At 37.2% G+C, this 22,864-nt stretch overlaps 2 protein-coding genes across 3 annotated transcripts in view; one reads left to right on the forward strand and one right to left on the reverse strand.

Moving 5' to 3' along the window:
- CSRP2 (cysteine and glycine rich protein 2) overlaps positions 1 to 22,864 on the reverse strand; it is a 1,103,434-nt gene that overhangs the window by 560,598 nt on the left and 519,972 nt on the right. The gene's annotated exons all lie outside the window — the stretch shown is intronic.
- The window catches only part of NAV3 (neuron navigator 3), an 890,032-nt gene that overhangs the window by 96,900 nt on the left and 770,268 nt on the right, over positions 1 to 22,864 (forward strand). The window contains exons 1-2 of one of the 2 annotated variants that reach the window (XM_050749288.1): positions 15,316 to 18,172; positions 18,708 to 18,783. The exons of the other annotated variant lie outside the window; for it this stretch is intronic. The gene's annotated coding sequence lies outside the window, so the exon portion shown is untranslated. Of the gene's footprint in view, positions 1 to 15,315; positions 18,173 to 18,707; positions 18,784 to 22,864 lie in introns of those variants that run through there. 2 annotated transcript variants of the gene reach the window in all.

Consider the following 22,864-nt stretch of genomic DNA (forward strand, 5'->3'; position numbering starts at 1 on the left):
TTCTTTTCAAACTTTTCATATTAAAGAGTCTTTAGGGAAACAACCTCTGTACAGTGGTTGAGAAGGAGCTTGCATTTAGCCAGTCCCAGTTATTGATGAAGTTTGAGCCTCTCCACATTGAGGTCAAGGTTTTTGACTGAGGGAGTGTTCCCATTCATCACATTCACACAGCGTTCAACTATTGAAGTACTCTGTATGCTGTGGAAATGAATTGAGTCTTTTTACTTTTTTCTATCATAATTAGCTTCTTCAGAAGCAACATTTGATGGCAAAATATTCTCTGTTTGTTAAATGAATGAAGTATGAAGGCAAAGACTTTCACTGCAGGCATATCCTGGACGATGGTACAATAATTGTTCGACACTGACGCAGAGTTGGTGTCATTACTAAGAGCTGAGGGTAGGTCTCAAAAGAGTTAACCATTATAAAATTTTGCAAGTGGTCCCTTTGTAATTGGTAAGCATTACTTCAAGTTTATAACAGGCCTGTGATGAATCAATACAGCTGGAGTTGGTGATTGCATTTTATTACTAAACTTTAGATTTTAGACAAGAACACTGTACCTCCTGAAGACTGACAATTGTCATTACACATTTCTGCAAACTCCCCAGCTTCCTGTGTCACTGTAATTGACCTTGGCCACAGGAATGCATTGAAGCTCACTATGAGAGGGATCTCTAAGTCTGTTTTTCTTTGGGCCTTGGCTTGTGTATTAAATGGGAGAAGTAAAACATTTCAGGCCAAAGTCAATTTCTTTCTCTCTTGCTCTCTCTCTTTGTAGCAAAAATCTAAGAGGCCTGCATGGTAGAAAAAAATAGGAGCTCTATTTTTATCTCCAGCTCCTTGTAGGCTCCTTATAGAAACAAGGATACATGGAAAAGGAGCTCATTAAAATTATATGTATTATGCTTTTCACTCTCCATCTGCACTGTTAGGTAGAGGAGTTGAGGAAAGCCAGCAATGCCATGAAAATAAGCACTATTAGTTCAAATCTTGCATTAATATATATTTATAATAAACATAGAATGTTCACCTATTCATTCCTACAGTTGGATTGATGATAGGCTATGGATATTCTTTTCAAGAAAATTTTTTGATATCTTAATTGAGTTTGTGTGACACCTTGTAAATTGTGGGTAGGTCAGTGTAAACTATGACAACTTTGCAATGCCTGCCCAAAATGGAAGTTAGAATTTTTAGAATAGTTACTGTTTGTGCTGCAGTTTTTTGCACATCATTACTTATAAAGTTATTCCTTAGTGACTTGTTTCTGGTCTTGTTTTTTCTTGCATCCAGCAAGATATTTGGAAGAAACTTGTTAGTGTCCTGTAGGACAAATAACAAATAACCTTTGACTACTATTTCATTCCTTAAAACATATAGCAGTACTGGGAATTTAAAAGGCATTCAGTAAATACTTGCTGATTAATCAATTATACTTTCCTACTTTTTAAAAATAAGGGAATAGGGATAAGTGTTGCCTAAAATCATATCCCAAAGAACTGATTGTTTCCTTTTTTTAAAAAAAATTTACTTCAAGTTCTGGGATACATATGCTGAAAGTGCAGGTTTGTTACATAAGTATACAAGTGCCATGGAAGTTTGCTGTACCAGTCGACCTGTCATCTAGGTTTTAAGCCCTGCATGCATTAGGTATTTGTCCTAATGCTCTCCCTACCCTTTTTCCCCACCCCCCTGACAGGCCCTGGTGTGTGATGTTCCTGTCCTCGTGTCCACATGTTCTTATTGTCAACTCCCACTTGTGAGTGAGAACATGCGGTGTTTGGTTTTCTGTTCCTGTGTTAGCTTACTGAGGATGATGGTTTCCAGCTTCATCCATGTCCCTGCAAAGGACATGAACTCATTCTTTTTTATGGCTGCATAGTATTCCATGGTGTATATATGCCACATTTTCTTTAACCAGTCTATCATTGATAAGCATTTGGGTTGGTTCCAAGTCTTTGCTATTGTGAACAGTGCTGCAATAAACATACATGTGCATGTGTCTTTATAGTAGAATGATTTATAATCCTTTGGGTATATACCCAGTAATGGGATGGCTGGGTCAAATGGTATTTCTGGTTCTAGATTCTTGAGGAATTGCCACACTGTCTTGCACAATGCTTGAACTAATTTACATTCCCATCAACAGTGTAAAAGTGTTCCTATTTCTTCACATCTTCTCCAGCATCTGTTGATTCCTGACTTTTTTTTTTTTAATTATTATAATTTAAGTTCTGGGATACATGTACAGAACAGGCAGGTTTGTTACATAGGTATACATGTGCTATGGTGGCTTGCTGCACCCATCAACCTGTCACCTACATTAGGTATTTCTCCTAACGCTATCCCTTCCCTAGCTCCCCATCTCCCGACAGGCCCTGATGTGTGATGTTCCTCTCCCTGTGTCCATGTGTACTCATTGTTCAACTCCCACTTAAAAGTGAGAATATGTGGTGTTTTGTTTTCTGTTCTTGTGTTAGTTTGCTGAGAATGATGGTTTCCAGCTCCATCCGTGTCCCTACAAAGGACATGAACTCATTCATTTTTATGGCTGCATAGTATTCCATGGTGTATATGTGCCACATTTTCTTTATCCAGTCTATCACTGATGGACATTTGGGTTGGTTCCAAGTCTTTGCTATTGTGAGTAGTGCTGCAGTCAACATATGTGTGCACATGTCTTTAGAGTAGAATGATTTATAATCCTTTTGGTATATACCCAGTAATGGGATGGCTGGGTCAAATGGTATTTCTAGTTCTAGATCCTTGAAGAATCGCCACACTGTCTTCCACAATGGTTGAACTAGTTTACAGTCCCACCAACAGTGTAAAAGTGTTCCTATTTTTCCACATCCTCTCCAGCATCTGTTGTTTCCTGACTTTTTAATGACCACCATTCTAGCTGGTGTAAGATGGTATCTCATTGTGGTTTTGATTTGCATTTCTCTTATGACCAGGGATGATGAGCTTTTATTCACGTTTGCTGGCTGCATACATGTCTTCTTTTGAGCAGTTTCTGTTCATATCCTTTACCCACGTTTTGATGGGGCTGTTTGTTTTTTTCTTGTAAATTTGCTTAAGTTCTTTGTAGATTCTGGATATTAGCCCTTTGTCAGATGGATAGATTGCAAAAATTTTCTCCCATTCTGTACGTTGCCTGTTCACTCTGATGATATTTTTGGCTATGCAGAAGTTCTTTAGTTTAATTGGATTCCATTTGTCAATTTTGGCTCCCTGGCTTCAGCCCATTTCCAGGGGAGTGTACCACTCTGTCTCGCTGGTATTCCAGGTGCCACTGGGGTATGGAAAAACAAAACAAAACAAAACAACAACAAAAAAAGCAAACTCCTGCAGCTAGTTTGGTGTCTTCCCGAATGGCCACCTAGTTTTGTGCTTGAAACCCAGGGCCCTGGTGGCGTATGCACAGGAGGGAATCTCCTCATCTGCGGGTTGCAGAAACAGTGAGAAAAGTGAAGTATCTGGGCCAGAGTGCATGGTTCCTCAGAGTCAGTCCCTCACGCCTTCTCTTGGGTTGGGGAGATAATTCCCTTACCCCTTGTGCTTCCCAGGTGAGGCGATGCCCCACCCTGGTTCGGCTCGCCGTCTGTGGGCTGCACCCACTGTCCAACCAGTCCCATTGAGATGAACCAGGTACCTCAGTTGGAAATGCATAAATCACTCTCCTGCTGCTTCGATTTTGCTGGGAGCTACAGATGGGAGCTGTTCCTATTTGGCCATCTTGCCAGCAATCCCTGTTGACTTTTTCATGATCGTCATCCTAACTGGCATGAGATGGTATCTCATTGTGGTTTTGATTTGCATTTCTCTAATGACCAGTGATGATGAGCTTTTTTCAGTATGTCTGTTGGCTACATAAATGTCTTCTTTTGAGAAGTGTCTGTTCATATCCTTCACCTACTTTTTGATGGTGTTGTTTTTTTCTTGTAAATTTGTTTAAGTTCTTGTCAATTCTGGATATTAGACCTTTGTCAGATGAAAGGATTGCAAAAATGTTCTCCCATTCTGTAGGTTGCCTGTTCACTCTAATGATAGTTTCTTTTGCTGTGCAGAAGTTCTTTAGTTTAATTAGGTCCCATTTGTCAAGTTTGGCTTTTGTTGCCATTGCATTTCATGTTTTAGTCATGAAGTCTTTGTCTATCCTGTGTCCTGAATGGTATTGCCTAGGTTTTCTTCTAGGGTTTTTATGGTTTTAGGCTTCATGTTTAAGTCTTTGTTCCATCTTGAGTTAATTTTTGTTTGAGGTGTAAGGAAGGGGGTCCAGTTTCTCTTTTCTGCTTATGGCTAGCCAGTTTTCCCAGCACCATTTATCAAATAGGGAATCCTATCCCATTGCTTTTTTTATTTTTTGTCAAGTTTGTCGAAGATCAGATGATTGTAGATATGTGGCACTATTTCTGAGGCCTCTGTTTTGTTCCATTGGTCTATATGTCTGTTTTGGTACCAGTCCCATGCTGTTTTGGTTACTGTAGCCTTGTAGTATAGTTTGAAGTCAGGTAGCATGATGCCTCCAGCTTTGTTCTTTTTGCTTAGGATTGTCTTGGCTCTACGGGCTCTTTTTCAGTTCCATGTGACATTTAAAGTAGTTTTTTCTAGTTCTGTGAAGAAACTCAATAGTAGCTTGATAGGAATAGCATTGAATCTGTAAATTACTTTGGGCAGTATGACCACTTTCACGATATTGAGTCTTCCTATCCATGAGCAAGGAATGATTTTCCATTTGTGTCCTCTCTTATTTCCTTGAGCAGTGATTTGTAGATCTCCTTGAAGAGTTCCTTCACATTTCTTGTAAGTTGTATTCCTAGGTATTTTATTCTCTTGTTAGCAATTGTGAATGGGAGTTCACTCATGATTTGGCTCTCTGTCTATTATTGGTGTATAGGAATGCTTGTGATTTTTTCACATTAATTTTGTATCCTGAGACTTCACTGAAATTGCTTATCAGCTTAAGGAGATTTTGCACTGAGACGATGGGGTTTTCTAAATGTATAATAATGTCCTGTGCAAACAGAGACATTTTGACTTCCTGTCTTCCTATTTGAATACCCTTTAATTCTTTCTCTTCCCTGATTGCCCTATGAAGAACTTCTAATACTATATTGAATAGGAGTGGTGAGAGAGGGCATCCTTGTCTTGTGCCGGTTTTCAAAGGGAATACTTCCAGCTTTTGCCCATTCCTATCTGAATACCCTTTAATTCTTTCTCTTCCCTGATTGCCCTAGGAAGAACTTCTAATACTATATTGAATTGGAGTGGTGAGAGAGGGCATCCTTGTCTTGTGCCGGTTTTCAAAGGGAATGCTTCCAGCTTTCGCCCATTCAGTATGATACTGGCTATGGGTTTGTCATAGATAGCTCTTATTATTTTGAGATATGTTCCATCAATACCTAGTTTATTGAGTGTTTTTAGCATGAAGAGGTGTTAAATTTTATCAAAGGCCTTTTCTGCATCTATTGAGATAATCATGTGATTTTTGTCCTTGGTTCTGTTTATATGATGGATTACATTTATTGATTTGCATATGTTGAACCAGCCTTGCATCCCAGGGATGAAGCTGGCTTGATCATGGTGGATAAGCTTTTTGATGTGCTGCTGGATTCGGTTTGCCACTATTTTTTGAGGATTTTTGCACTGATGTTCATCAGGGTATTTGCCTGAATTTTTTTTGTGTGTGTTTGTTTTGTGTCTCTGCCAGGTTTTGGAACCAGGATAAGGCTGGCCTCATAAAATGAGTTAGGGAGGAGCCCTTCTTTTTCTATTGTTTGGAACAGTTCCAGAAGGAATGGTACCAGTTCCTCTTTGTACCTCTGGTTGAATTTGGCTGTGAATCCATCTGGCCCTGGGCTTTTTTGGTTAGTAGGCTGTTAATTATTGTTGCAATTTCAGAACTTGTTACTGGTCTCTTCAGGGATTTGACTTCTTTCTCGTTTAGTCTTGCGAGGGTGTATGTGTCCAGGAATTTACCCATTTCTTCTAGATTTTCTAGTTTATTTGCATAGAGGTGTTTATAGTATTCTCTGATGGTAGCTTGTATTTCTGTGGGATCAGTGGTGATATTCCCTTTATCATTTTTTATTGTATCTATTTGATTCTTCTCTCTTTTCTTTATTAGTCTGGCAAGCGGTCTATAAATTTTGTTAATCTTTTCAAAAAAAAAAAAAAAAACAGCTCCTGGATTCATTGATTTTTTTGTAGGGTTTTTTGGGTCTCTGTCTCCTTCAGTTCTGCTCTGATCTTGGTTATTTCTTGTCTTCTGCTAGTTTGTGAATTTGCTTGCTCTTGCTTCTTTAGTTCTTTTAATTGTGATGTTAGGTGTCAGTTTTAGATCTTTCTCACTTTCTCTTGTGGGCAATTAGTGTTATAAATTTCCCTTTAAACACTGCTTTAGCTGTGTCCCAGATATTCTGGTACATTGTGTCTTTGGTCTCATTGGTTTCAAAGAACTTTGTTATTTCTGCCTTAATTTTGTTATTTACCCAGTAGCCATTCAGAAGCAGCTTGTTCAGTTTCCATGTAGTTGTACTGTTTTGAGTGAGTTTCTTAATCCTGAGTTCTAATTTGATTGCACCATGGTCTGACAGAATGTTTGTTATGATTTATGTTCTTTTGCAGTTGCTGAGGAGTGTTTTACTTCCAATTATGTGGTCGATTTTAGAAGAAGTGCTATGTGGTACTCAGAAGAATATATACTCTGTTGATTTGGCATAGAGAGTTCTGTAGATGTCTATTAGGTCCGCTTGGTCCAGAGCTGAGTTCAAGTCCTGAATATCTTTGTTAATTTTCTGTCTTGTTGATCTAATATTGACAGTGAGGTATTAAAGTCTCCCACTATTATTGTGTGGGAGTCTAAGTCTCTTTGTAGGTCTCTAAGAATTTGCTTTATGAATCTGGGTATTCCTGTATTGGGTGCATATATATTTCGTATAGTTAGCTCTTCTTGTTGCATTGATCCCTTTACCATTATGTAATGCCCTTCTTTATCTTTTCCGATCTTTGTTGGTTTAAAGTCTGTTTTATCAGAAACTAGGATTGCAACCCCTGCTTTTGAACTGATTGTTTCCTAAGGTTTTCATGGCAAATGGATTTCACTTCTGTACCTGTTGTTGGGTATAAACCTTTGCTTGTGATTGCAGTCTTTTCTATTAGTAAATTACAAAGATCTTGGACCATGTTCTTTCATTACAATTATGTGGTTGGTAGTCTCAGCAGAGGCAGTATTCAGTAGTGGCTAAGAGCATGGGCTAATTCTGTTTCTGCCACTTACTAACTATGTAACCTTGGAGGTTGTAATATTACCTACCTGTTACTGGGAGAGTTAAAAAGATGTAAATAACTTAGAAAAGAGCCTAACACTTTATAAGGGCCCTGTTATAGATAGCTTTTATTAATAGGTTTAAAAATGTGAGTTTGTGACAGTACTTTCAGAACTATCAAAATATATGGAATTTGACAAGCTATCTGGGGATACAACTGCTTATTTTATTTGGAGAATTTTGTAGCTGTTTGCACTGGGTTTATTTTCTTTGACCTTGGACTTCTTTCTTCATCATAAGCCTTTTTCCTTAGAGATTTTACTCAAAAAAGACAATCTTTATGTCTAGAGGAGACAGGCAAAATTACAGACAAAATATTGCTTATTTTAATCAGGTTTTGTCAGCACTATATTGAATATACGTAATGGGTGTATTAATGGGCCTAATCAGTGTCTAATGGGTTGATATGGCCCTTGATAATACTAATAGGTAACCAATAAGACTTTAAGGTTGTGTTTTTTAATGCCAAGGGAGTTTCAGGTATTTCTTTTTAGCTAAAACTATTTCATATATGAAGAACAGTAACTTGCTCTTTAAGTCCTTTTTTATTTCCCTATGTCTTGTTTTTATAGATTTAGGGGGAAAAGCCATCTTGTTATGTGGATATATTGTGTAATGGTAAAGTCTGGACTTTTAGTGTAGCTATCACCTGAATAGGGAACATCGTACCCAGTAGGTAATTTCTCATCACTCACCCCCTCCCATCTTTCCAAGTCTCCAGTGTCTGTTATTTCACTCTTGATTCACATGTGTATACACATTATTTAGTTCCCAATGACAAGTAAGAATGTGTAGTATTTGACTTTGTTAAGTACTTTTAGACTCTTACATATCTTAATTTTTGATACTAAGGTATTATAAAAGAATTTTTCAGACTTTAGCAAATATAACATTCAAGCAAGCACTATGGAAAGATATTAAGCATTACATTTTAAGAGTCTATAAACCATTAGCTAAATATTAAAATTTGATCTCATGAGTTAAAAAGGTAACTTTTTTCCCCATTGGGTCTACACAGATTTAAATAACTTGGTTCTCATACCCTGATGTTTTTTGACGTGTATTTATTCAAATCCATTATGAGGATGAGGGTTTGTAAGGCCTTTCTCTTTAATTCCAGGGAGACTGGCCTAACTTTACAACTCATCAACAATTCCAAGTTATCAATTAGCTGCCAAGTTTGGTGCTTTAGACATCAAATAGCCTCTAAAATCCAACTCTAAATCTCAGTAGATTTCCTTCTAACCACATCTGAATCATGGTCCACTGTTGTAAAGTGCTGAATTAAATCAACCAGATACTATTTCTGACTCTACTCCTCACTGTCAAAATGAAACTTCTAGTGGATCAATTAGGGAACATCGATTTTTTTTAAAAGCCTTTTATTCTAGATAGAACTTATTAAACCGCAAGAGTATCTCTGTACATTTATATACAGACTTGATCTGTAACTCAGATGGTCCCCCTCCCAACTTTTGCCAGTGTGATGTTGGAATACAATTTGCAGTGAACTGTAGTCTATTTTAAAAAATGGGCTTCCATGAGTATTGCTTAATGCAAGCAGAAAATACATACACCGTATTTAGAGTGTGCATTTTGTTTTTAAAATATGCATTTTAGCCGGGCGCGGTGGCTCAAGCCTGTAATCCCAGCACTATGGGAGGCTGAGACGGGCGGATCACGAGGTCAGGAGATCGAGACCATCCTGGCTAACACCGTGAAACCCCGTCTCTACTAAAAATACAAAAAACTAGCCGGGCGAGGTGGCGGGCGCCTGTAGTCCCAGCTACTCCGGAGGCTGAGGCAGGAGAATGGCGTAAACCCGGGAGGCGGAGCTTGCAGTGAGCTGAGATCCGGCCACTGCACTCCAGCCCGGGCTACAGAGCAAGACTCCGTCTCAAAAAAAAAAAAAAAAAAAAAAAAAAAAAAAAAAAAAAAAAAATGCATTTCAACATTGGAGACTGCAAAGTGTTTTAAATAAATTTGTTTTGCTTACTTACAATAATCTATTGTTAATTATTGTCAGTTTTTTTGTTTTTGATTTTTGAGATAGGATCTCACTCTGTCACGTAGGCCAGAGGAGTGTAGTGGCTCTATCGCAGCTCATTGTAGCTTTGAACTCCTGGGTTCAAAGTCATCCTTCCATCTCAGTCTCCTGAGTAGCTAGAAACACAGGCATGTGACACCACACTTTGCTAACTTGGTTATACTGTATCTTGAATAAATAACCTCAATGAGAATTTTAGTTTACACATAATCCAAATTAGAGAAAAACTCCTATGCTCTGTGATAGTATTTGCTTAAAAACTCCTTCAAAAGCATTAACAATCTAATCAGATTTGTAAGCATTTAAAATAGAATTTATCCAGGAACAAACTTATTACATAAAATGCAGAACACCATTGGCTTAATTCCGTATGTTCTATTTCCACTTCAAAAGTGGTGCTTTTTCCCAGGTGAGCTCTGGTTTTATGTAATGACAATTTTTATAATGAACTGTCAAAACTAAAATATACAAGTTAATATTGCTTCAAGATAATCACTACATTAGAGGTTACATACTTATTCAATGAATGTGGCTACTATTCCAGACATTGTCCTGTTTTTCAACTGTATACAGATTTTGAGTCATACAAGTTAGCTTGGTAGAATTAAGTTTTTATTAAGTGCAGTATTCCCCAAATTCATTGCCAATCACATTCACCAACTACCTGAATGATTTGTTTATATCCCCAAATTAAATCCATCTCTAAATAATGAAATTAATTCATGAAACAGTGAGGCAGAGCCTACAGGTAGTTCTGCTTTGGAGCCATATTTATTGCTGACTTTGGAGGCTTTTGTAAATATAAACAGCTTTGCCACTGTCAGATAAGCAGACATCAAAAAGAAAGGCAGAAGTTTGCTGTTTGCTGGATGGGGTGGGAGAAGGAGAGATTGCATTGGTACTTATTCTCTTACCCCAGTCCTGATTGTTTTCACTTTCCTTCTTTCAAATATGTATTAATGCTATTTCCTAAATTCTTGGAATTGGTTTCAGGTTTCCTAATGAAATACCAGCTTTGGGGTGGCAATGAGGTAGTCAAAGTAAGCCTTTGTATCATGTGGAACTCTTAGGTGTGAGGAATTGATGACTGTAGGAAGAGATGGAGTGTAAGGTTATTTTTTCTTGCGATGACTGTGTGATTAAACAGTTAAATGAAATAACTAACAAATATTAATGCCAAATTGTTCTGGTTCTTGTTGAAAACTCTCATAATCTGGGAATCTGTCTTCATATGATAAACCTGAAGATTTGATGGAGATGCAAACATATAAATCACAGTACAAGAGCTAAATAGCAATAACTATAACAGAAATATCAGAAGACATTTCATGATTTATTGATAATTTCTACATTTGTTTTGTATTCTACAACTGTTAAAGCGTGTCCATGTGCATCATCTTATTTGCCTTTCACAAAAACCAGGTACATGGACTAGATATTATTCTAATTAAACAATGAGAAACAGGCTACAGATTAGGAGACTCATTGGAAGTAGTAATTACTAAATGTAGTACCAGGGGCAAAATCAAGATCTTTCCTAAAAAAAAAAAAAAAACCCTAGGATTAAAACTGACATTGTCCAGAAGAAAATTTTAGGTTTTGAAATAGAAGGTGGATCCTGAAGAAGATAGATACAGGTAGGATATTCTGGAAAAATATGAACATGAGAACCATCAGGCAATAGTCTAGACTATAACCGAGCAATTGATTTTCCCTGGATCAGAAGCTTTATGGGGGGGGGGGCGGTGTGTTGATAGAAGATTCCTGGAAAGTTGTTTGGCAGTAGATCAGTGATTTTTCACCTGGGGGTGGTTTTGCCCTTCAGGCAACATTTGGCAATATCTGGAAGACGTTTTTGGTTGTCACAACTGGAAGGTATGAGGTGCTGCTGCTGGCGTCTGATTTGTAGAAGCCACAACGTTCACAAACATTGTATGATACAAGGTCAGTCCTGCACAGCAAAGGATTATCTGGCCCAAAGTGTCAATAGTGCTGAGGTTGAGAAACCCTGGTCTAGGTTAAGGAGGGCCAAAAATGTAGATCCAAGGAATTAGAACTTTAATTCTATATGCATTAAGGAAGCCACTGAGGTTTTTTCTTTTGTTAAGGAGGGAGTGGCTGTGCACAGTAGAAGGAGGCCAGAGATGTCTATCTATAAAATAGATTTTATAAATTCCTTCACAAACATAAAACTCAAAAATGTTACCTTGTACATGTAGGAAACTACAAAATCAGTTTCAATTTTTCAGGAACATCTCAAAGAGAAGAGGTGAGGCACTTGGAAGATACTGAATGAAACCTTGTAGGCAAATCTGGCCGGGCACTGTGTCTCACGCCTGTAATTCCAGCACTTTGGAAGGCCAAGGTGGGTGGATCACTTGAGGTCAGGAGTTTGAGACCAGCCTGGCCAGCATGGTGAAACCCCGTCTCTACTAAAAATATGAAAATTAGCTGAGCATAGTGGCACAAGCCTGTAGTCCCAGCTACTCAGAAGCCTGAGGCAGGAGAATCGCTTGAACCCAAGAGGCAGAGGTTGCAGTGAGCTGAGAACATGCCACTGCACTCCAGCCTAGGCAACAGAGCGAGGCTGTCACACACACACACACACACACACACACACACACACACACACACACACGCAAATCTTATAGGCAAATCCTTGCTAGGTATGTGAGATAATGAGAATTCAGCTGCCAGGAAGATGGAATTGAACAGCAAATGAAAGTTTCTTTCACCTAGATGACTTGGGAGGCCTCCTGTTATGTGCAGCAGAGCTGAAAGGGCACAGTCAGGCCGCCTAAGCCTATAAATCACCAAGATGGTTTACAGCAAGGGCAGTCTGTGCTGATGTGATCGATGCTCTCCAAAGCATCAATGGGACATTTATCACCGTGATGAGATGTGAATGCTGCCAGAGGTCATGAGAATCCTGGATTTATCAGACTATTTTCAATTCTGAATAGCTTCAACAAGTGAGTTTTCACACCCCCAGCCCCATTTTTAACCTTCAGATGCATGAGATTTCAAGTCTATGGGCTACACATGATGAAATTTAGAGGGGAACATCTGCTACTTTTGTAATGATCTCCTTCTAATTGCTTTGCCAGCCTTTTACTTTCACTTATGTAATGCTTGTTTCATTCTCTCATTGAGTTTCATGTAATAAAAAGCTGGTCTCTCTTCTTTGCTGTTTTGCGTATTTCTCTGTAAGACACTATCGTGAGAAAGATTACACATTAACAATGTAAGGTGTTTGTTGCTTTAATAGAGTATTGAGAAATGAAAGATAAATGTCAGAGTGTCATTTGATGGTATACTCTATACCAGGATTGATTAATGCATTACTGTGCTTATGCAATACCTATTTGGGTGTGCTGTCTGAGAAGAATATGACTAACATGATGCAAACTTCCCCCTGTCTAAAACCTGTAGGTTTTAAGTTATCTGGGACAGGCTACCATTTGTTCTAAGCAAAGACACACATTTGCTGTAACTGTAAACTGTCTTGAGGGCCAGGAAATATCAAACCTGATAGATTGTTTCAAACTAACTCAATCCTGGAAAAAGGTCAGTCTGCAAAAAAAAATTTATTTTTCAAAATCATATGGCAGAGACTATCTATGACCTGAGGCATATTCATATTAGCTCCAGGGCCAGGGGATCATCATCTTTTATTAATATTCTTGGTTTTCTGTGGTTTTCTTTCAAGCCTGGCCAGATTCATCTTGTGGATCAATGCCCATTTGCAACGGGGAGGGGGGCAGGGAGTATAAACTTATTTTTAGTTTGTTGCATGGACTCAAAGTCTTTAAGGGAAAAGAATGTGACTATTATTCAGGAAGCTATTTTAAACTTTTTTAGTTGAAGCATTACTCAAGAAAACCACAAATGCAGTTGGAAGATGACTTAGAAAAGCATGGAGTATGGTGGGTGACCTCATTTTATTGACTTGCTGCATCAACTCAGAAGAAATATGTTGTAAATACCAAACATTAAATATGAGATAATGCAGAGTTAAACCTAAACGTAGCTATTAGAATGAGAATGCTTCTGAATTTCAGTTACTTTCCTTTCTTATTGAACACATATCTGTGGTTACAAAACATCATTTAAATGTAAATGTACACGATTGGTTGGATGTTTTTCTTAATAGTATGGCCATGACATATCCCTCATATTCTGAACATATACATATCAATACACATACCTGGAATTCTATGGTTAGGTTTACATTTTATTTTGTTTGCTATTTTTACTTTCTAATTTTCTAGTTCAATAAATTTAAGTTAATGGTTTAGATAAAATCCAAATGTAACCAGTTAGAAACTTATAGGCCCATAATTACTTGGAAAACTTAAGATGGAAGTTATATACATTGCATAGCCAATTTTGAGAAGACTATTTCTACCCTGAATAGGATTGAAAAAGGCTACACCTTGATCTGGAAAATATAGGTTTGCTACAAGGAAATTTGTCACAAAACAAAAGTAATACTTGCCTAGGAGAATTCTTAAAAACTATTAAGAGACCTGGAGTAATTTTGGTATGTTTCAAAATATTGCTGAAGAGTTCTTTCTGAAGAGAAAAATAACAGAAGAACTTTATATAGCACTCAGGTCGTATTACATCATATTTAATGTGTTTGGTTACTGAAGTCCTTGGCTTCTATAAGCTTTGGAAACTGGTGCTACATAGCACTGAAAATGGTTAAATATAGTATTTATGGTAATTTCTATGAAAAGTGAGATATTTGAAACTTGAACTTGAATGCAGTTTCCAATTATCCAATAATCTTCATCTTGCCTAATTTATGATATAGGCCCTTCTTTAGAAAAGCAACTCGTCAAAAGAGTGTATACTATGTATTTTTTTATTGACTTTGGTTTTGGGTTCTAAAATCTGGAATCTTGTGAGAGAGCAATATACTTAAACTATGTTGGTCTGTTTGGTTTAAACTATGATAAGATGATCTAAAGCTATTAGGTAACACTCCTGTCTACATAGACCTTTATGTGTCTTGTAAGAGTCATTAAATGAAAACAAAATTTTAGGCAATTTGTGCCAGTAGAAACATGATAACTTAGTTATACAATAAAATCCAAATTGTCAGTATCTCATATTTAACATCCTATCTTTCATAAATAATAGACTTTCCTATCTAATCACTTGCTAAATCACATTTGAATGTTTGCCAAGGTATAAGTCAGTTTGAATGAAATGCTTTGCCCTTAGACTAGCTTGATTTATCTTTGACATGCACTCAGTGTTTTCCACTGGGAGAAGATACTATTTTCTTCCCGTGTATTTGGTTTTATAAACCAGTTTGTGTAAAATAGTTATAGGTTTAATTCCTATTGATGGTAACAACAGTCTGAGCTCATACCTGTAATGTCTTTCTCTATGGCCAGTCAACAACTGGAGTTGGCCAACATCACTTTTCACAGGGATGGCTATATTTGTTTTCTATTGATGACATAACAAATTATGACAAATTTGGTGACTTAAAACAGCACGCTTTAATTACCTCAAAGTTCTGCAGGTAGAGATCTAGAGCGGCTCAGCTGGGTTATTTGCTTAGAATCTCAAAAGGCTGAAATCAGGATGTCAGGTGGGCTATGTTCTTTTCTAGAGACTCTGGGGATGAGTCGTTTCCAAGCTCATTCTTGGCTGTTAGCTGAATTCAGTTCCTTGCTGTCTGAGGTTGCTCTTTCTTTGCTGGCTGTCAGTTTAGGCCAGTCATTCTGCTGGCGCCCGTCCACCTTCTTTCACAGGCTTTCCGTGTGTCTTCAGCACGGAAAGCAACACTGGGGTAGGTCCCTCTCACATGCCAAATCTCTCCACCTGTGTGTGCGTGTGGTTGTGGTGGTGGTGGTGGTGGTGGTGGTGGTGGTGGTGGTGTGTTTGTTTGTTTGTTTTTTGCCACAACTCTCTGATTCCAGCCTGAGAAAGTTCTCTGCTTTCAAGGGCTTCTGTGAGTAGATTTGGTCCATTTAGGTAATCTGGAATTATGTCCCTACTTTAAGGGTTTTAACTTGAAAGTTCCCTTGGCCATGTAACATATTCATAGTTTCCAAGGATTTTGGCATATGCATCTCTCAACTGTCATTCCATCTCTTAGAATGGCAATAAAAACAAACTAAAATACTAGCATAAATTCTCTTTAGTCTCCTGCAATAGCCATTTATTTGTCACTGATCTTTATTTGCTCATCGGATATGTTGGACCATGAAAACCTACAAGTCTTCTGGATGTTTACACTATGAAAGCTTGAACCTATCTCTACTTTCTTTCCTTCTCTGTCTCTATCCTTTCATCTTCCCTTCCTTATATAACTTTATTTTTTCTCAAACCTTTTCATTTTCTATATCTACTCACTTTTCTTTGCTTTTGTTTTCTGCAGTGCTCACATTGCAGCTCAAGTGATTGTTGACTGGTAACAGAAATGTTTTTATATCTCATTTAGTTATAATACTAAACCCAAACTGACATGAGGTCATTTATAGTCCTTATTTCAGTTAATGAGTGTTGTGTGTTTCACTTGAGGAGTATGAAGTATCTAATTATAGCATGATGTGCTAACTCCTCAGATAGAGTTGTGTCATATGCGGTATTTGTACTCTACTGCCTTTTTAAGATTGAAAATTTTTAGGGTTTTGTTGTTGTTGTTGTTTTTAGACAGAGTCTCACTCTGTCACCCAGACTGGAGTGTAGTGGCATGATCTCAGCTCACTGCAACCTCTGTCCCCCAGGTTCAAGTGATTCTCCTGCTTCACCCTCCTGAGTAGCTGGAATTACAGGTACCCACCACCATGCCCAGCTAATTTTGTTGTATTTTTAGTAGAGATGAGGTTTTGCCATGTTGGCCAGGCTGGTTTCGAACTCCTGACCTTAAGGGATCCGCCTGCCTTGGCCAGCCAAAGTGTTGGGATTACAGGCATGAGCCATCAAACCCAGCCTAAAAAAGTTTTAATTCTGAAATGATCTGATTTCAGTTGTCTTGGATAATGATAGCTTCCCAAGTGCTAGCGTCCTATATTCCAAGATGTCATGTATGGTTTTATAATCTTCTTTCCCTCTTTAAGGTGCTAGGTGTCAAATAATTATTTGAAATTTAAATGAATCACATTTGACTGTATTTTGTTCTAAGTACTTGTGAAAATTGCCCACCCGTTATGCTAATAACACATAGCACTTCGAGAACCGAAGTCACAGAGCCCAACCATAGAACTGCAAACTCTAAAATTTGTTGCCAAAACTATTGAGAAGCAAAACGTGCGTTAACTATGCAAGGGGGAGATATCTTTCAGGGATGTGCCTGGTTTTTAGTTAACAAAAAATTCTGGGCATTGTTCCAGAGTTTAAATTTAAATTTACATGGGCATTAGCAACACACAAATCTGAAAGTTGGAAGATTATGCTAATTGTGGTGGATTTCCATAAGATACACTGGACTTCTCCCATGTAGGACACAATTGTAATGGGAAAATTTATTGTGTATGTCTAGCAGCCTTGCTAATTTACTAATTTGTTTAATTTGGTAAGAGTAAAAATAATGCTTTTCTTTAACTTATTGTTTTATCTTGAGTTTAGCTGCTGTTAACCCTTCATTTGGTTAATGTATTCATTTGGTTTTTAGAAGGATAACGAAAATACTTAAAAAATATACTTATAGTTGACTTAAAAGTGGTTAATTTGAACAGAAGTAACAGCATTTATTTTCTGGCAATATTATGCAATTAATATTTAAATCAAAAATCTCATACATTGGAGGAACTATGAGTGTATTGACATTGAGTTAACTATCTCCCAGAATAAGGGGCTGTTGAGAAAATTCCCTGCTCCCACTCTTATCCCTTCTGGAGCCTTGTCAGATAAATTCCAGGTTAGTTATGTTAGCATAACATAATTCAGATACTTAAATTTCTATAAGAAGTTATTCAGATCTGGGCCCAGAGAATGTTGCTTTCCCACCCAGAGGTGTATGCTCAGGGGATGAAGATGAGCTGTGAACCTGCAGCTGTTCCTTATTTGTGGTTCACCATGATTATTATTAGGATTCTTCCTTTACTCCCTTAGGAGTAAAGGGGTGTTGGTAGTGGTGGTGCCATGGTGGTGTTATGTTTTTTATATATTCTCATTGATTGATTTCTAGTCTGAAATACTTTTATTTAGACACCAAGCACACATATGAATTAAGATACTCATACTGTGTTAAATGCTTCTTGCCTAAAATATGTCCAATTCAATGAGACCAGAATACCAAATCATGTGCAATTCAGTTGTAGAACTTCATGATTTTCCTTTTCTCAATTTTTCTCTTTCAGAGGCAGTAAATAGTAAAAGGAGATAAAAATTTCTTTCTACTTGTGCAGTACATCTTCACTTCTTTGGGAGGGGAAAACTTATGGGAATGGAAATTTCATTATATTCTTTAGCCATCATGATTTTATTACCTACTAATATTTAAAAGTTATTGGAATCAAAATATCTGCTTTAAAATGTTTATTTATTTACCTTGTTTTTTTATGTTTATCACATGTTTTTGTCCAAAAAAGCTTATCTTTTAAGCTCCAAGATGATTGTGTTTGGGGCGGGTGAAAATTATGATTCTGGCATTCTATAATTTCATTAATCTTGAATTTACCAAATAATTTTAGCCTGTTTTCATGTAATAGTTTTTTACCTTTGATCAGATTCTTTCTCAGGTTTTGAGAACAAAGAATATTCCCTATATCAGCAGTTCTCACCATTTGGTCTAAGGATCCTTGGAGATCTCCACAATCTTTCTCAGGTCTGTAAAGTCTATGAATCTATGTGAGGCCAGATTATCTTTATTATTCTTCAACGAAAACAATACATTTCAGCCGAATCCAGCTGGCTTTTATGAAGCCAGACACTAAAGAAATTTACAAAGATGCAGAACAATGCCACTCTTCTCACTAATTATTTATGGTTTTAAAAATGTTTAAATGTTACATGTTAGAACATATGTACTTATGTTCTAAGATGTAATAGCTATGGTAATGTTATTTTAAATGAACTAACAAATATTTAAAAATGTGTCTGTCTTAAGTCTTAATAAGTGTTAATAGATATGACCCATATAGATCACTGTGGTCCTCAGCTTTTGAGGGTTCACAGGAATTCTAAGACCAAAAATTTGAGAAGACCTGCGTTATATCCTTTTTATAAGATCTCTTTAACTCTCATGTCAACTATTTTCTTTGAGCTATAGCACCTGGGTATTGGGGGTTTTTTAAGGGTTTTGTATGTAGATTCCGATACTTATATGAGAAAACAGAGCATTGTGTCTGATTTATTTCCAGCAATATTTAACTGGCTTAAGGGGTGGCAGTTCCGATGGAGAGATTGATGGATCTGAAAGTACTGGAATCATCAATGGTAAACAACTACATACTTATCACCTAACTTTATCAAATCTCATTATTTTGTGATATTTGCTGCAAATTTTCTTCAAACCAGGATGCCCTTTTGTTCTCAGAAGTAATCATATGCTGAATTTGGTTTTTTCATTCTTATGCATGTATTATTTTCTTTCTGTATATAAATATATTATACAGACATGCAACATAAATAATTAGTATTTTTAATTCTAATTTAAAAGGTAAACTAAATGTTTTTGCTAAATGTTATGTTTTAGAGCTATATCCATTTATTACATGTAGCTCTACCCACTTTTCCTGTTGCAGACTGCTCTCTCTTACATGATCATATCTCAGTGTGCTTTTTCCTGACGATGGACATTTAGGCAGTTCCTAGTTTTATGCCGTTATAAAAATGCTGCACGAAGCATTTCTGAATAAGTTTTCTTGTGTATATGTGCAAGATTTTTCTCTAGACCCATATATCTAAGAATGAAATTTCTAGGTAAAGGGTAGTGTATTAGTTTTCTATTGCTGCTATAATAAATGACCACAAACTCAGTGGCTTAAAAGAACACAGATTTGCTATCTTACAGTTTTGGAGGTCAGAAGTCTAAAATTGGTGTCACTGGGCTAAAATCAAGGTATGGGAAGGGCTGTGTTCCTTTTGAGTCTGTAAAGAATTGTTCCTTTGCCGCTTTCAGCTTCTAGGGCATTCCTTGGCTTGCAGTCCCTCCTCCATTTTCAAAGCCAACTGCATCATGTCTTGAATTTCTCTTTGACTGTGGCCTTCCTACCTCCTTACTCTAATGAGGACCCTTGTGATTATGGTGGGCCCACCTAGATATTCTTTTCATCTCAGATTCTTAAGCAAATCTGCAAAATCCCTTTTGCCAGTTAATGCAATTTACACATCAGTTTTAGGAACCAGGACATGGACAGCTTTGAGAGGCAATTATTCTGCCTACTATGGGTCTAAATAACTTTAGCTTCACTGGATGTTAACATGTTGTTCTCCAGAGTTGTTTACCAAGATTTTCCTCCACTTGCAGTGCAAGAATTGGTCAACTTCCTTGTCAACATTTGGTATTTGAAGACTTTAATCTTTCTACTCTTTTTAGATGTGAAAGGTTTTCTGTTTTTCTTATTGTTAGTAATGTTGAGCATCTTTTCATTGGTATCTTGCTCTTTTGCATAGTATTTTTCTTCTTACATTCTAAGTTACTATCATACAAATATAGTTTGGATTATTTCAGCTAAGAATATTTGCTCATATTTGTGCCCATTCACATAGCTTTGTGTGATCTTTGTACAGTTTCTTTCTGAGATTGATATTATACTAGCCAGAAATACCTGGTATCATCTGCAAACTGAAAGACATTTATTAAAAAGTAAAATAAAACCAATCTTAGACTTAATACTAATTGAAGTTAATTCAGAGATTTATCAGCAAACTACCTATGTATGTAATGCTATTCTTAAGTGTATCCTTGATTGGTTATTAAAATGCATACATATTCTTAGGTCCATTATGGTTATCCATAATTATAGCAAGGATATTGTTGCCCATTGGATTTACCCAGTAGGGACTCTTTTGTTGAGCTTCTCAATTTGATGGAAGTGCTGTTTGCATCATTTTTATGGCACTTCTCATAGTCTCTTACCTGATTTTCTTTTCTTCAGTGTCATGTACTGTCTGCCTAATCCATATACAGTCCAGGAGACAGACTCATCTCTTCCAAGCATCCCTTGAGGGAAATTCCTCTATACGTGCTCCCAACAAATTTCATAACCTTTCTTCATTCATGAACCTTTTTAAGAATTTACAGATGTTTATAAAAATCCTTTCCCCGTATGTATTACCCTGCACGCACATGCAATGTAATCATAGTCTCAGAATGTTCGTATTCCACATATGTGGTCTATGTTTTCCAAATTTAAACATCTGACTTGCTGGATAATAATGAAACAGATTAGCCTACACATCAAATCACCGTGCCCTTTATGCTCTGACTCCTATGTACCTGCCTCTCCAGATTAATTTCCCACTACTATATTCTGCATAAACATTCCACTACTTGAAATTCTTCGAACATACTATGCTCTTCTAAGTTGAAGTTAACTCTGAGATTCTGACTACAGGATTCTGTCATCTATTTCTTGATGTCTGATAAGCATATTAGTAGGTAGAATATTGTTTATGTCTTTGCAAATGCTTTAGTTAGCTTTCGGTGATTTTAGTTTCTTTCTCTTTGCTCTTAGTAGTTATTTACGAGTATGAGCTTTGAAGCACTTTCATGCCAACAACTCTGGATAAGGGAAGACTATTTCTTCTGTAACATGTAAAAACTTTTGGACAGTTATTTGCCAGTATTTAGAAATCCTATTTCTTGATTAAGTGTTTCACAAATTATAGCTTTTTAGCTTTTTAAACATCTAAAAGTGTTAGGGGTTATGAAGTACAGTACAGTATAGTATAGTATAGTATAATATAGTATAAAGGGTTATGATGATGGGTTCTAAAGTTAGATGGACTATATTAATCAGCAACCTGACAGTTGCAAGGTTCAGAAGATACACTACTAGTTGGCTTACTTAAGGATATTTTTTAAATTATGTGACCAAAAGTCCAGCTGTATGTTCCCTTTAGGTGTGGTTTCATCTGGGTTCCAGCACTTTTTTTTTTTTTTTTTTTTTGAGACTGAGTTTCACTCTTGCTGCCCAGGCTGGAGTGCAATGGCATGATCTTGGCTCACTGCAACCTCTGCCTCCTGGGTTCAAGTGATTCTCCTGCCTCAGCCTCCCAAGTAGCTGGGATTACAGGTGTGTGGAACCACAGCTGGCTAATTTTAGTATTTTTAGTAGAGATGAGGTTTTATCATGTTGGCCAGGCTGGTCTCAAACTCCTGACCTGAGGAGATCTACCCGCCTCAGCCTCCCAAAATGCTGGGATTACAGGAATGAGCCACCACACCTGGCTCAATTATCTTTAAGGAACAATAAGTATAGCACATTTAAAGATCACTTTCTGGACAAGAGTATTTAAGATCAAGCCAGGGGCGTAGATTCTCCATACATCATTCATACCTGGACTCCTAACATTTAGACATAGTTTGATTGACCAAAAAAGTAAATGAATAATTTGATACCATACTTTATGTGACAAAGGCTCAGTTTCTTCATCTGAAAAGTAGACATTGTAATATCTACCCTAGAGAGTTATGAATGCCAAGAGATGCGACAAGTCTGATATTTTACCCTACTTGCAAGCTAGCCAGTTAGCCTATCACGTATTTGGCAAAAGACAGACTTCTGATTCAGATGCAAATAATTTTTTTTCACTCAAAACAATAGCAGTAGCAGTTTACCATCCTCACTAGTTTTCTGAACCCCTATTCCCACACATAATGCAAAGCAGGCCAAATGATACCTGTGCATACAGTGACTTGCATTATAGAAAACGAGCCTTGGCCAAATTAAGGAAAGGGAATCTTTTATGATGTACTCTAAGCAAACCTGCCTGACCTTTGCCTTGGACAGAAACATTATCTTTATTATACTGGACAGTAAACAAATCTGCCCTTTGCTTCAGAGAGAGGGAGTACTCTTTCTATCTTCCAAGGCTATTTTCTATCAAACATTCTTGAAAAGATGATCCAGAACAAAGGCTGTTAGTGCCTCTCCTTGTAAGACAGGCATACATGTGAAGGACCAGTGGAAAATTGCCTCCCAATGATATCCACCCCTTGTTTCTACACTAGTTTTTTGAATTTTCACATGAATATGCCATTCCCTTGGCCATTCTATTTAATCTGGCTGGCAGAAGCTGGCCCAAATCTGTGTAATTTGTCTCATACAGTATTTAAGGTGAATATCAATAGGATTTCAAGTGGTATGATGAGGCCAACCTCATACCCCAGGGTTCCCACCACGTCCTCCAGGACCCCAGGCCTACCTAACCAAACAAATTCCACAAAACATCAGGGTCTGTCTTAGAAAACCTAATGGCTTTCTTCTTGAGTTTCTGCATTAACCTTTCCATTTGATTTAAGGCATTAATTCAGCCACATCAGAATGCATTAATACTGAAATGAGTAAAT

This window comes from Macaca thibetana, chromosome 11, assembly GCF_024542745.1.
Source record: "Macaca thibetana thibetana isolate TM-01 chromosome 11, ASM2454274v1, whole genome shotgun sequence".
NCBI classification, from domain to species: Eukaryota; Metazoa; Chordata; class Mammalia; order Primates; family Cercopithecidae; genus Macaca; species Macaca thibetana.